At 44.2% G+C, this 15,655-nt stretch overlaps 1 protein-coding gene across 5 annotated transcripts in view; it reads left to right on the forward strand.

Moving 5' to 3' along the window:
• The window catches only part of GARNL3 (GTPase activating Rap/RanGAP domain like 3), a 157,378-nt gene that overhangs the window by 26,592 nt on the left and 115,131 nt on the right, over window positions 1-15,655 (forward strand). The gene's annotated exons all lie outside the window — the stretch shown is intronic.

Below are 15,655 nucleotides of genomic sequence, written 5' to 3' on the forward strand. Positions count from 1 at the left end.
GCTGAAGGTGTTGAATGTAACAGAAAGTTTGAAGATCAAAACTAATATCTTCTGTTGAGTTTGATGATTTGGGAAGCCATGGGGCTCCTCTGAGAAAGTGGTTTCAGCTGCAAAGGGAGGGCAGAAGGCACACAAGGAGTCTCTCTGCATCCTCATGCCTCCTCATTCATAACCTCATTTCAGGGCTGTGTCCAACCCTATAAGAAGCAAAGTCAGTCAGTTTAGTTGCTTAGTTGTGTCTGACTCTTTGCGACCCATGGACTGCAGCACGCCAGGCTTCCCTGTCCATCACCAACTCCTGGAGCTTTCTCAAGCTCATGTCCATTGAGTTGGTGATGCCATCCAACCATCTCATCCTCTGTTGTCCCCTTCTCCTCCTTCTTTCAATCTTTCCCAGCATCAGGGTCTTTTCCAGTGAGTTCTTCTCATTAGGTGGCCAGAGTATTGGAGCTTCAGCATCAGTTCTTCCAATGAATATTCAGGACTGATTTCCTTTAGGATTGACCTGTTTGATCTCCTTGTAGTCCAAGAGACTCTTAAGAGTCTTCTCCAACACCACAGTTCAAAAGCATCAGTTCTTGGGTGCTCAGCTTTCTTTATGGTCCAACTCAAATCCATACATAGATGCACACGCCTCTCACAGGCCGGATGCCTCTCACTGGTCAGATGTGAGGTAGGGAGGGTTCCGCCACTGCTGTGGCTAGTACCACCACCAATACTGCCGCCTCTGTTGGGGCTTCTTATTTCTAACATGGCGCCCCTGGACTAGGACAAGTACGTGGAGATAGCGCAGCTATGCAGATACCTACCGGAGAAGGACTTGAAGCGGCTTTGTGACTACGTTTGTGACCTCCTCTTGGAAGAGTCAAATGTCCAGCCAGTATCAACACCAGTAACAAGAGGCACAGTCTCCTCCTTAGCTCAATACATTAGGAAAAGACAAAGGAAACCTATTGAAAAGATGGTTCTTCAGGGCCATTCTGCCTTAAAAGGATGTCAGCCAGGAGCTGAGGGAAGAAAGTTTGAAGTTTTTAATCCCATCTGAATTATCTGCTGACTCTTTAAAAACTGTTTATTTGTTTATTTACTTGTGTGGTTGCCTTGAGTCCTAGTTGCAGCATGTGGAATCTAGTTCCCTGACCAGGAACTGAACCTGGGCCCCCTGCATTGATGGGGAGCACAGTAAGCTTAGCCAGTGGGCCTCCAGGAAAGTCCCTGCCTGTTTTTTTTAAAACCATCAGTCCTTTGTATGATTAGTTACAATATCCTAGCAACAAGTGGATTTTTTTTAAAGTACAATTCAGATTTATTTCTGTCACTAGGCTGAATTAGCAGTGGTTTACTTGTTGATCTTTTGGAGAAAGTTGTCATGTGTTAAAGAGTTTATAATCAAGGCATTGTACAAATTTAGGCAATTTCATATTTAAACATGGGAAGGTCCCCTGGAGGAGGGCGTGGCAACCCACTCCAGTATTCTTGCCTGGAGAATCACCATGGACAGAGGAGCCTGATGGGCTACAGTCCATGCAGTTGCAAAGAGTCAGAAAGACTGAGCAACTAAGCACAGTACATATTTAAACATTCTAAAATGGCTTTCAAAAGCTATTTAAAACCTAGTTTGCTCCTGAATAAAAGTCTGCTTGGTTTTAAAACACAGAGCTGGAGAGAAAGCCTCTGAGTTTAAATGAGGGGAAGTAGTAGGAACCCAGGTGGCTGTTGGTCTTGGCCACATTTGCCAATGAAACTACAACAATAAGGAAATTGATGTTTCGATTTCCATTTGCCTGACTCCTGTCACTAATTGTCAACTGATTCCAAACACAGAGAAGAGAGCAGTTTGATTAAAAACCTTCCAAAGCTTAGACAATTGTGAGGCAGGCTAGGGTGTATGGGTCTGGCTAGCAGGAGGTTTTATTTTGTTTTGTTTTGTTTTTTTTAATTCTCTTGTTCTTCCTGGTCTTTACAAAGCATCTGGCACATAGAAAGTGCTCACTAAATATTTATTGGGTAAGTTAAAGGTCACACTTTGGCCACCTGATATGAAGAACTGACTCATTTGAAAAGACCCTGATGCTGGGAAAGATTGTAGGGCGAGAGGAGAAGGGGACGACAGAGGATGAGATGGTTGGATGGCATCACCGACTCAATGGACATGAGTTTGAGTATACTCTGAGAGTTGGTGATGGACAGGGAAGCCTGGCATGCTGCAGTCCATGGAGTCGCAAAGAGTCAGGCATGACTGAGTGACTGAACTGAACTGAACTGAAGTTAAAGGTAATAGAACAAAGATGCCAGTTAGGAGCCTTCTTCAATGATGAAGGTCTAAGCTAAAACAGAGAGAGTGGAAATGAAAAGGGGAAGGAGTGACAAGAGACTAAGAGACATGGTATAATTCTGGAAATATCCTCAAGTGCAAAATGGCATGTACCAGGTTATGCATTGCAGTTTATTAGTAGTAGCAAAGGTTTAAAACCATTTACCTAGGAAACTGGTTAAATAAAACACGGTGTGTCTACTCAGTGGAATAGTATGTAGCCAAAGGAAAAAATTATAGGGGCTCTTTTGGTACTGATTTGGAAAGATTGCCAAGGTACATTAAATGAAAAAATAACAAAAAGAATGGAATTGTGAATGGTTTACTACTAATGTATTTACCAAAGGCAAAAGGGAATATATGTTTTTCTCTCTTTGTAAATGCACACAGCACCTCTGGCAGATACACACTAAACAGTAGAGGCTACTGGTGCAGAGAGGAGATGGGAGAGGGGGCGTGGGACCGAGGGGGAGGAGAGGAGAGACTTCCTCTCGTGTGGCCCTTTGGACTCTGTGAATTCTGAAGGAAGTGAGCGTTATCTCTTCAAAGAATGACATATAGAGCACCAGGTTAAGCTCCCTGTGACAACCTACGTGGGTGGGATGAGGTGAGGAGTAGGAGGGAGGATTAAGAGGAAGGGATATATGTATACTTATGGCTCATTGACATTGTAGTATGGCAGAAACCAACAGAACATTGTGAAGCAATTATCTTACAAATAAAAATAAAGTTTAAAAAGGACACCAAAAATATACATGACGAAAAATTTTAAAAAAGAATGAAATACAAATATTCACATACAAACATACACCAGTCAAAAGCAACACTGTGCAGGCCTGTACCGGGGCTTGGAGACTGACTAGATGTTGGATATGGGGGAAAATCTGGGTGATGACCCTGAACTTGAACCTCAAGTGATTAGGAAGAACATGGCAGTGCTGCTAACCGAGGTGTGAGTGAGGAGTGGGGGTGAGGGTGCTTGGGGGCATGTTATGTTTTAGGGTCTCCCAGGGGGTTCACAGAACCACGTCCAGCAGTTGGAAGTCAGCACTTGCAGTTGGAGAAAAAGATTTGAGTTGGAGGTTTGGTTTGGGTTAGCATAGAGGCAGTATTTGAAAGTGCAGGAGTAGTGAGGGCCCCAGGGAGGTGAGTGGCCTGAATGGAAGGGAGAGGAACATGGGGCCTCACCTTTCAAGAGTGGCCTAAGGTTCAGCACTGCCTTGCTGCTCTGTGTGACCCAAGTCAGGGAGGAGTATGGTGTCACTCTGCCAGGATGTCCTGATCCTTTTCTGGGGCCAGAAACTGCACCGCTGAGCTCCACATCCCCTGGAGGAACAATCACTAACAGCAGTCATTTTTCCTCAAGGAGGTTATGCCATTACTAAAAATTTTATTCCTTTGACTGTTCGCATTTTCTATTCTTTCAAATTTTACAGTCCTCAAGGGCCAGCAACCCATTTTTGGTGCTCGCCTCATCCCGAAGTACAGTACAGAACACCGTGAGGCGGCCCTGTAAATAGTGACTAGATGGCATGGCTCTTTAATCATTGCTTACAAGAAGCAAAAGGAAGTAGTTTAGGCTGCCGTGCCCTAAATTCACCTAAACCAACCCTCACTTTAATAAATCCCATTTGGCCTTGGATGGAGGCTGGTTGTTTTCCTGTCATCTCCTATATTAACTAATGTTCTTAGTTAAAATCCTTTTGCCTTCTATATTCTGTGAATTTGGGCTATCTGTTATTTTGCTTTCTTTGAAGAACGTTTCCCCCTTACCCTCTCCACTCTCTCATCCTTGGTCTCAAAGTCTCATTTTTGTAGACTATCTCAGGATCAGAGTACCTTGGTGAAGTAAACCTTTTAAAAAATCTTTCACAAATATAGTTTGACCTTAAAAGCACAGAGTAAGCTGCTTTTCTTCCAGTCCATGGTCTGAATGTATCTGGAGAAAAACAGAGCACAAGTAAGTATGGAGTGGCCACCTGATGCGAAGAGTCAGCTTGTTGGAAAATATCCTGATGCTGGGAAAGATTGAAGGCAAAAGGAGAAGGGGATGGCAAAGAATGAGATGGTTTGATAGCATCACCCACTCAGTGGACATGAATGTGAGCAAATTTCAGGGAGAGTGGAGAACAGAAGAGCCTGGTGTGCTACAGTCCATGGGGTCATAAAGAATCAGACATGACTTACTGACTAAATAACACGGGATCTAAATTGGTCCTAAAAATTAGAATAGATTATAGAGGTCATTTTAAAAGCAGTGGGAGGAGCCTTTTCCCTCTCCTAGGTTATTTCAAGGCAAAATTCAGTCAGTTCCACAAGCATTTGCCTTAGTCTCAAGCATTTGAGACTAAGAATTTTTCACATATTGATATTGGCTATAAAGCAGATCAAGATACACCACCCCAAAAATGCTACTTTGGCAAAGGATTATTTTGAGCTGAAGGCAGCTGAGAAAAGGCAGATATAGGAAGAACTGTCTGCCCTGCCCCATCTGCCTAAAAGCATGGCATTAATTTCTCTATGTGAAGGTATCCCCTCCCCTCTCTTTACCAAGAGAAGGAGAATACCCCTTGTTACCACACCCTTTGTTACCAGAGACAGAGATGGCACAAAGGTGAGTCTACATAAACAAACCTTTCTAATTAACCTTATCTATCATTGCTTTCTCCCATGTGGCTCCCTTCCCATGACTGACCCTCCCAGAAGCCCCAAATTTGGCCCCTTTTTTTATGTCTAGTCACTTCTCCACAATTTATCGCCCTTTGTTAAAATGGTATATAAGTCTTTGAGCCTAACTGCTATTTTGGGTTTTCTTTTCTGTGAAGCCCTTGTGCATGTAAAATTAGAAATAAAATTTGTGCTTTTTCTTCTGTTCATCTGTCTTTCGTCAACTTAATTCACAGGCATCAGTTATAGAACATAGATGAGTAAAGGGAGTTTTTCCTCCCTAACTGCTATTTCTTAAAGTTAGAGCACTTCAGATCACAGGAGAGTCTAGCTTATCTCTGGATTTCCACAAAGAGACTTTTTTTTCTTCTTTGTGTTGTTCAAATGCACACACCTTCTTGCTAATGAAGGACATGGATGCACAACCTCTGTTTCTTCAAATAATTGTTGTGCTCAGACTATTCACCATGTTTTCTCTTTAAATCCAACAGCCCCATAAGGACTGTCCCATGTTTATCAGTATTTGTTGAATTAATTCATAAATCAAGCCCCATTTTACGGCTGTAGAACTGAGGGCCCCTGAAAGGCTGTTTCTTGCCAAAAATCAGGCAGTAAATTAATGGTGGGCTATTACAGGGCTGAGTAAATATCAGGCAACCCTTATGCACATGGAATTTCTCTATACATACAGATGTTAATTGATTTAAATTTAGGATCAGTGTTTCTTTTTTACTCTGTATAACATTTTTAAGCAATTTCTTATTGTACTATAACACATGCAATAAAATGCAAGAATCTTAAGTTCACAATTGGATAAGTTTGACACTTGCAGCTGATCCACTTTGTAATGTAACAGCATGATCTGTTGGACTTAATTATATTACCTGTTGCTTGAAAGATGCCAACCACTAGACATAGGAAATGCCAGCCTCATTGTTAGCTAATGGCTAGTGAATGATGTCACAATGTATTCATTGTGATGGCCCCCACAGCATTTTCTTTGTTTGCTCAAATTACTGGCATTGTATTAACTTCTGAAGCAAATTTATTGAGATTAACCTGAGGCAACATTTACAGTATTTTCAGGTCTGACTCAGAAACTAATTTCACCAATATGCTGTATAATGCTGCTCACTTCCAGCAGCAGCCGACAGTGGCCTTGTGAGTACCTGGGGGTATCTCTCCCAGCCTGATCCTTGAGAAAGCTATGAAGTGGTCCCTGTGTTTGCCCTGCCTCTTCTCTGGGTACCAATCCGTATGGCTGGCCTCAGACCTCCTGTGTCACTCCCAGCCCCTTGCAAAGAAGAAAAATCCTAGGGGACCTGGTGGCTTTCTTCAGACATTTGAAGGGCTTTCCTGTAGAAGTGATCTTGTTTTATGTGGCCCCAAAGGATTGGCTGGCTGACTATTATTCACTCATTCATTCTTTCATAATTCAATAAAAACCCCACTAAGAGCTAATATCTGTGCCAGGTGTTATGTAACATGTAAGGATTTTTCACTGAACAAAACCATTGGAGAACCTGTCATTGTGGATGCTTGTATTCTAGTAGGGGTGGCAGATATTAATCCAGTATCCTCTTTGTATTAATAATTTGGTCTGGGGAGTAGGGGTGAAGTCCAGAAGAAGAAGCAGAAGAAGAGGCAGTTTGCAGAGAGCTTTCCAAGTCCTAAGATGAGAAAGATGCTCAGCAGGCTAAAGGAAAGGAAGAAGGGCAGTGTGGCTGGATTGCTGAGATGGGCAAAGTGTGGGCTAGACAGGACCACTGACTGGAGTGTGGAAGTGATCATAAGGAAATTAAGAAGAAGTGAAAGGGTGAAGACATCAGACCAACTGATGGCAATTAAAATGTGATGGATTTCAATTCAGCATAGAAAAAAAAAAAAAAAAAACTGTTTGACAGGGAGAATGGAGTGCCCTGGGGCATACTGTGTTTTTTTTATTGCTAATAGTGTGTAATGGGCTTCCCTGGTGGCTCAGTGACAAAGAATCCTCCTGCAATGCAGGAGACGCAGGTTCAATCCCTGGCTTGGGAAGATCCCCTGGAGAAGGAAATGGAAACCCACTTCAGTATTCTTGCCTGGGCAATTCCATGGACAGAGGAGCCTTGTGGGCTCCAGTCCATGGGGTCGCAAAACAGTCAGACACGACTTACAGACGAAATAATAACAACAATGATAGCGTGTAATTGAGACTTGTTAGCTATATTTCAAGTATCTGTTAGAGAATATACTACCATAGGTGGCAGGTTGGACACCAAGTATCCCTGAGTCTCTGGACCTGGAAGTCTCTGGACATTTTTGGAAGTCTCTTCCACCCTAAAATTGTATGTTGAGGTGGCCAGAAGACTGACAAGGCTATTCTAGGGATCTGGGCATCAAATAGTGAGGACCCATGAGATGGAAGGACTTGGCTGGCTGAGTATGGGAGATGATCACTGATGAAATATCCAGCTGCAGGAGAATGGAGGATCAGTGGGATATTGACACAGTCGGAGGCTACATAGCACTGTGAGTCAATGACTAGAGTTACGACTATCAAAGTGTACAAACCTCAAAAGCAAAGTGTTCAAAGAAGCTAGTTGCAGGGAGATAGTCATGGTTTGATATACAAGTGTGTAAAATTTAAAGTCATGCTAAACAATACTGCATATGGTTTATGACTGCATGGTACAAATGTCAAAGATAAGTAGGAAGTATGAACCAAATTGTTTAATTAAATTGTGTCAAAGGAGAGAGAGATGAAAATGAGATCAAGGAGAGGTACACAGGGGTTTTCAGTGTATCTATAATGTTCATGATATTCATTTTTCTGCATCTTAAACTATTTCATAATAAATTAGAGAAGAAATCCAGGTGAGTCTGACATACAGCTAGGTTTCAGAACCAGAATCAAGTGCTTCTCAAAGTTCAACATGCATTTGAATCCTCAGGGGATCTTGTTAAAATGCTGATTTTGTCTCATTAGGTCTGGGGTGGGGCCTAAGAGTCTGAATTTCTAACCAACTCCGGGAAAACTATCACTCTAATAGCGAGGATGGGAGATTTCCATTCTCTAGGATTCCCGCTAGCCGGGGTACTGCTCAGAAATGCTGCTCTGGACAGCATGCCTGCCTTCAGAGTCTGGGTACAACTGGAGGCACAGTTTGGCAATATCAGAAGAGAAGCTTTGAGAACCTAGGGAGACAGACTTTGGAGGGATTTCCCCAAAGAAGTTAAATCTGCAGGTGATCAAAGCATGTCTGCAGCAACATATGTTGTCTGATGATTTTTTCTTCTTAAATGAGTTTGTGTCTAACGCTTTGTGGTCATGCGCATATAGGTGTCCTGTGGAGCAGTGTTTCCCAAACCAGATTATACTCAGCGGGAAATCCCTTCAGCCTTGACCTTATAAGAAGGAAGCCAAGGTCACTGGAGAGTGGAGAGGGAGGGAGCAGATGTGTGGACATCACACTTCGTAGGAATCATTTGTAGGTAGCGGCTCGCAGGTTTCTGGATGGTGGGTCTTTTAAAAAATTAATTAACTTTTGCTTGTGCTGGGTCTTCGTTGCTGTGCAGGCTTTCTCTAGTTGCAGTGAGCAGGGGCTACTCTCTAGTTGTGGTACGTGGGCGTAGTTGCTCTGGGGTATGTGGAATCTTTGGGGATCAAACCCATGTCTCCTTCATTGGCCGGCAGATTCTTATCCACTGTGTCACCAGGGAAATCCTGGATGGTGGGGCTTGAGCTGAGCAGAATGACAGGCCTTCAGGCTTCTGCTCTGTAAACCCACATCCCAAGATGACATATGCTACTTAAGAAGGGGACAAAGGGGACTGTTGTACAAGTTACCAGCTTTGTTACACACAGGTGTTACGTGCTTGCACACTTTTTGTTCCTGTGAAGTCCAACGTCCTTTATATTTTCCCACTGAACCGTAAGTGCTATGACTATGCGGACCACACATCTTAGGTTTAGCACCTGGCCCAGTACCTGGTACGTCATAGGTGCTCAGGAACTGTTCATGGGATGAGTGAAAGAATTTCAACTCAGATACAGGTGTTTTTAAACTTAACCTTTTTATTTTGAGAGCATCATAGATTCTTATAACGTAGTTATCAGATAAGCACAGAGAGATTCCAGGTATCCTTTCCACAGTTTCCTCCAGTGGTAACATCTGGCATAATAACATTAGTGCAGGATCAGTCACAACCAGAACATTGTCACTGATACAATCCGCTGGCCTTAGATTTCCCTGGTGTCACATGCAATCTTATCATGTGTAGGTTCATTTATTTATCATCACAGATGACACAGAATGGCTCCATCACCACAGAATCCCTTATGCTACCTTTTTATAACCCACCTCCCTCCTCTATAATTTTCAAGAATGTCCTGTAATGGAATCACAGCAGTATGTAACCTTTTAGCGTTGGCCCTTTCCACTCCGCATGACTCCCTGGACATCGTCCAAGCTGCTGCATCTGTCAGTGTTGTGTTCCTTTTCTGGGCTGAGGGAGATTCCAGTGTGTGCATGCACCACAGGTTCTTTATCCATTCACCCTTCCAAGGATTTCTAGGCTTTTTCCAGTTTGGGGCTATCATGAATAAAGCTGCTATGAACATTTGTGTATAGGTATTTTTGAATATATATTTTCATTTCTTTGGTATAAATGCCCAAGAATGCAAGTGCTGGGTCATATGGTAACTGCATGTTTAATGTTATAAGAAACTGCTAACTGGTTTTCAGAGAGGCTTGGCTTACCTTGCACATTCCCACCCAGAGTTTGTGAGTGGTCTGGTTGCTCTGCGTCTTCGCCAGTGTTTGGTGTGGTTGCTGTTTTTTAGTTAGAACTCCAAGGGCACTGGTAGAGGTCATTATTGAAAGGAAACTTGGAGTTAGTTACCACAAGACTTTAGTAATAGCAGAGAACCCAGTAAGTTCTGGGGACACCTGTCTATGTCCAGAAACTTAGTGGGCACATAAATACTGTAGGAGGAATGCATTTCAGAATATTACAGAAATGAAGATTAAAGTGAGAAAGATGGCTGAATAGTGGTGGAAGTAGCATCAAATATACCCAAAGAAATGTCAGAATATCCAATGGCAGATGAATGGTGGAAGAAGGAAAGGGGAAGGGGGCAGGAACCCACCTGCATTCAGCAAGAGCAAAGGCCAGCAGAAGTGAAGTGAAAGTCACTCAGTCCGAGTCTTTGTGACCCTGTGGATTGTAGCCTGCCAGGCTCTTCTGTCCATGGAATTCTCTAGGCCAGAATACTGGAGTGGGTAGCCGTTCCCTTCTCCAAGGGATCTTCCCAACCCAGGGGTCAAAACCAGGTTTCCCACATTGCAGGTGGATTCTTCACCGTCTGAGCCGCCAGGGAAGCCCTCAGAGGTTATCATTAATTCATAACTCATTAATGCAACAAGTCTTCATGGAGCAGCCTGCTCGGTACCAGGCACATGGGGCATGGTCATGACCAAGGTAGGTCAGATCCCGACAGTTCGAATAGCCAGCTTTTATTTATGTGTCAGATGTGCTCAGCACCATTTGATATCTTTTAATCCTCCCACAGAAACAGATTATTTTAAGCCCATGTTACAGATGAGGAAACAGGCTCAGAGAGGATAAGTAACTTGCCAGGGGCCACAGAGCTGTTGTGCTATGGAGCTGACATTCAGATTCAGGCATGTCTGACCACTTTATGATTGGTGGAGTTCGCTAATAGATGTTAAATTTAAGATCAGGAGCACGTGATGCTGGGAACCCAGAAGCTCAGTGCGGGGGACAGGATGCTGTCTGGAGCAAGAATCAAGGGGCTTAGATTTTTCTGAGACCCTAACACTCCAGAAATCCTGTTGCTTATTTCCTACTTTCTGGTGTCTGAAATCTTTTCAAAAGAGGACAAGATTCTTCCATTTCATCATTAGAAGTTAATGTATAATTGCAGCTCTGCTTTTTTGTGTCATTATCTCCAGGAGAGACAACTGCTCCCTTACGTGCTGTAAGCTATTCTAGTACCTGTTGTTAGGAGGCCTTGCGCTCCATCCAAGCCTCAGTCTATCAGCTGGAACATTTTTCAGTTCCTCTGTCCCTCAAATAGGGGGATCCCTTCCATCTGTCTGTTACTATCTGTTTATCAAGGGTATGGAGGTGGTGCCCTGGCACTCCTGACATTAAGCTCTGCTGTTGGTAAGCTGTTGCTTTTCACTATTTCTTTCAGCTGATCCAGGAAGAATCTCATTCTCCTGTTGGCTTTAACCCCGCCAGTAGGGCTGGAGATGACTGAGGCCTGGATTAGTGGGGTCTGGCCAGTTGTTAGGCTCAGTCACTAATCTTTGGGTCACTTGAGTAAGGAACTATATTGCTGAGTTTCAGCTTCCTTTCCCCCCCTCCCCCGCCCTTTTTCAGTTTCCATAACATTTATTCTTCACAGGGGATTGTCCTGCTTTCCAGGATCCTGATTTACATAACGGTCATTTCTCTAGCCTCTGTGTGGGGCTGGAAATCTTTGCTGTCATCCCAGGCCTTCTTTAGAGATGTAACATGATGATCCTCAGCTCTGTTCATGCTTGCAAAGCGTGATCCAGCATCCTCGTATGTTAATTTGCTAAAACAGAATTTCTATTTAGAGCCAGACCACCTTGCCTGTGAGGAACTTGAACCCACTGGTTCTTTTTTGCACCTGCCTGTTCTGGTGACCTGCTCTCGGACCCAAGTGTTTTCTAGGTGAGGTCGCACTGCTCGGCCAACACTTTAAGGGAGGGGATGGTCTGCTGAGCTGCAATGCTGCCCTCAGCCCTGCCCTAGGGGACTGCTTGGCCCCAGATCTCCAGTTTCACCACAGGGGGAAAAAAACAGGCATCTTGTTTTAAGTTCTTTAAAAGTTATTAATAGTAATCATGTATGCTGCAGCCGCTTTCCAGGACTCTCTAACAACCAGAGAAGAATTCATACTAATAAAAAAGAGCAATAATAATAGCTAACATTTGTTGAGTAGTTTTCATGTAATAGATATTATGCCTAGAATAAACTTTTATCTGCTCTTTTTAGTTTATTCTGTATAACCCTGTTATATAAGTGATATGATCAGCCACATTTTATACACATGGGAACTAATGCCCAGGAGGTTAAGAACCCATGTCTGTGACTGAGGCCCGCGCCCTGAGGCATTATGTGACACCTCCTCCAATTCAGGGAAAACTTGATCAAGGCCTTGTCCTTCCTTATAAAAGTGCCACAGAATGGCTAACAGGTTTCCCAGGGATTCCAGAGTCATCTGGAAGAGCAGTATTTTTCAAAACACTGTCTGTGAACCACCTGCATCAGAGTTCCCACCACGGCTTGTTAAAATCTCAGTCAGGCTGAATCACAGCCTCTGGGAAAAGGGCCAGGGAATCTGCATTTCTAGAAAGCTCCCCAGGGATTCTGATGGACTCTAATAAACACTGCTATTTTCATTGGCATCCCAATCATAGTTTATGGGTAGAGCTGACACCAGCAAAAGGGATTCATGCATCTGTGGGCAGGGGTTGGGCAAACTTTCTGGGAAGGGCCAGAGCGAAAATGATTTGGGCTTTGCAGGCTCTGCAGGTCTCTGTTGCAAGCCCTCAGCTCTGCCACTGAAGTAGGAAACAACCACAGACAGCCTGTCACCAGAGGGTGTGACTGCATCCCAATAAAGCATAGTGTTCAAAAACAGGCAGAGGAGGCCACAGTATGCTGACCTCTATAGTCATCCTGGCTCACCAGCCCTCTGACAACCCCTTTTTTATGGGACTTCTTTTTTTATTTTTTAATTGGAGGAAAATTGCTTTACAATGTTGTGTTGGTTTCTGCCATATGACAGTGTTAATCAGCCATAATGATACATGTATCCGCTGTCTTGAGCCTCCCTCCCCTCCCCCATCCCACTCCTCTAGGTTATCACAGAGTGACAGGCTGGGCTCCCTGCATTATATTGCAACTTCTTACCAGCTATCTATTTTACACAGGATAGTGTATATAGGATAGTGTATAAATGTTGATGCTACTTTCTCCATTCGTCCCACTTTCTCCTTCCCACACTGTGTCCACAAGTCCATTCTCTATATCTGCATCTCTATGTCTCCATATCTTCCCTGCAAAAAGGTTTGTCAGTACCATTTTTCTAGATTCCATATATATGCATTAATATATGATACTTACTTTTCTCTTTCTGACTTACTTCACTCTGTATAACATATTCTAGGTTCATCCACTTCACTAGAACTGACTCAAATTAATTCTTTTTCATGGCTGAGTAATATTCCATTGTATATATGTACCATACCTTCTTTATCCATTCATTTGTAGATGGGCATCTAGGTTGCTTCCGTGTCCTGGCTATTGTACATAGTGCTACAGTGAGCACTGGGCTAAATGTGTCTTATAGTATTGTAGCTTTCTCAGGATATATGTCCATTAGTGGGATTTCTGGGTTACAAGGTAGATTTATTCCTAGTTTTTTAAGGAATCTCCATACTGCTCTCCATAATGGCTCTATCAGTTTACATTCTGTGGGACTTATTCTTACAGTACTTTCTGTTACGTATGGAAAGCTATATCCATGAAGATAAAAATCACCTGTTATAACAGATAAACCTTGAATCTTGGTGACTTAAAACAGTACAAGTTCTGTCCTCTCATCTCACAGCCCAGTGAGGGTGTGTCTACTTGGGTTCTTCATTTAGGGACCTGGGCTCCTTCATTGTGTAGCTTCACAATTCTTGGTTCTCACAACCATCCTCAGAGCCAGTGGATGAGGAAAGAGAGCCAGGATTATTCATGGGAAACCTGTATGGGCCTGGTCTGGAAGAGGTGCCCCGCATTTCTACCCACATTTTACTGGCCAGAATTCTCATTGCGTGGGGTCCTTAAACAGCAATTTCTCAAGGCTGTGAGGCCCTTTGTCTCAAGATTCTCTCTAGTCCCTTCTATCTTTGCTTGAAATCCATCCACATGTAACCTGGGCTCATCTCTTCCTTGTAAAAAGCCTTGCTAAGGTCAGTCAGTAGGAGCCAGCACACAACCTCACTCTGACCTGTCCAGCCACGTTCCTTGGAGCTGCAGGCTCAGAAGGCACAGATCTACCTTCTCAGTTACTGTAGGTGCGAGTTTTATCACCTAGTTTGCTATTGTATAACTGAGATCCCATCTCTCTAGGCTCTGAGACCATTTCCTTCCTGGCTGCTGCCTGCCTGTGAAGCCTGTACCACATATTTTAGGTTGTTGCCATGGTAGCACCCCAGTGCAAGATACCAACTTCTATACTAGTCCAGGTAGCACAGAGGCTTCACCAGGTAACCCAACTGTGTGTGATGAACAACTAAGTGTTTATTTCTTGCTGACATCACATTCTAATACAGATATTCTTGGAGGAATGACCTTCCATTTGGTCATTCAGAGACCTGGTTTTTTTCCATCTCGAACCTCTGCCTTCCTATGGGTCCTTGTGGTCCCCTCTTGCTGGCCATGGGGAAGCCAGGCAAGCTTCCCATGGGAGCCCACAGGCACATCACTTGGGTCTGTATTCTCTTGGCCAGAAATCAGTCACATGGTCACACTCCCTGAAAGAGGGGTTAGGAGATGTAGTCCAGTGACAAGCCCCAGAGGAAAGGAAGAGGTTTTGTCATGCATGTAGCCATATCTGCCTCTTGGGTCAGGACTGTCTGGACTGATGGAGTGACGTCTAGGGGCTTATCAGGGAGAAGGTCAATAGGCAGCCTGCCTCAGTGATCACTAGGGGCACTATCAGGCAGCAGCTAGTGAGATCTGAAAGATGTGAGAATATCTTCCCTAAAACAACAAATGTTTACTGCATGTCCATTCTGTGCCTAGCAGTGGGCCAGACTCTGGGGACCTGGAGGAGAACCAAGCCGCTCTTAGAACTCTGGCTGGTCCCCCTAAACACAACCCTTGTGCTGGATGCCAAAGGTCAGGGAGTTGGGGAGGGGGCTGGGTTTTCTACTACGCCTGGTTTGAGTGCCTCCTGTAGCCCTAGAAATGGCTCCCTTACAGTTGTGCGAGGCCCTGCCATCAGCAAGCACCGTCTCTGCGGCGTACTGGACGAAATGTGATTAGAAGGGGAAAAGGGCAGCCCACAGCAGATATTCTGTTTCTCTCTCTCAGTTGTTTTCCTAGGACATCGTCTGCCCTCTCTGAGGCTTCTAAGGAGGCAGTTGCTCCAGATGTAGGGTCATCACCCTGTTTTGTGTTTGTTTCTGGCTGTTGGCATTGGCCAAGCTGGGGAGCTGGCACTGTCTCGGAACCCCCTCTGTGGTGCCGAGGGCGGCACAGGGAGGGGCTCAGATCCCCACATCCTTACTCTTTTCATGTTTTGGGGCATTTGGGTTAGAAACTGCTGCTGCTTCTGTTGATGACTGAGTCATGGACCCAACTTAACCGAAGATGTTGGCTGAGGTCCAGGCAGGCAGCTCTCAGTCAGCCACCATTGAGCACCCGTCAGCTCTGTGCCCGACCCCTGTCCCAGAGCGTGGATACACCCCTCACAGGACCCCACTTGCTCTCGGTAACTCAGGGCCGCTGGAGAAGGATCTTTAAACTGTTATGTAAGGCAACAGCTATATTCTCCAGGAGGGTTTTCATAAAGGGCTAAGAAAATGGGCGTAGAGGACATAGCTAACCCTGGAGCAGGCCATGGAGGGAAGCTTTTAC

This window comes from Odocoileus virginianus, chromosome 2, assembly GCF_023699985.2.
Source record: "Odocoileus virginianus isolate 20LAN1187 ecotype Illinois chromosome 2, Ovbor_1.2, whole genome shotgun sequence".
NCBI classification, from domain to species: Eukaryota; Metazoa; Chordata; class Mammalia; order Artiodactyla; family Cervidae; genus Odocoileus; species Odocoileus virginianus.